We start from the raw sequence: 444 nt of genomic DNA, 5'->3' as shown, positions 1-444 counted from the left end.
ATATATATATATATATATATATATATATATATATACTTTCATAGGTGTAACAATATATATATATAGATAGATAGATAAATAGATAGCTAGATACATAGATATATATGTTATATGTTTGTATGTATGTATACATGCGTACATAGAGATATCTTTTTGCAACGAAAGAATCTTGTTATATGGAACTGTTGTACACATGTTCTAAAGTTATATACCAGTGAATTGTCTTTATATATCCTGATAAATTTACATGTTTATCTGTAATAATAGGATTAAGAAGAGTAGAGAAGAAACTAATTCTTGTTATCACATTTAAAACCTATACGAGAATAATTCTTTTTAGGAACGATTGGTGAATATCCCGCTGGCTATTAAGTCTACGTGTAACTATTTTTTTTTGTGTGTATATATATATATATATATATATATATATATATATATATATAT

Source organism: Octopus bimaculoides, chromosome 9 (assembly GCF_001194135.2).
Source record: "Octopus bimaculoides isolate UCB-OBI-ISO-001 chromosome 9, ASM119413v2, whole genome shotgun sequence".
NCBI lineage: Eukaryota > Metazoa > Mollusca > Cephalopoda > Octopoda > Octopodidae > Octopus > Octopus bimaculoides.
Note: the sequence above shows the minus strand (reverse complement) of the source record.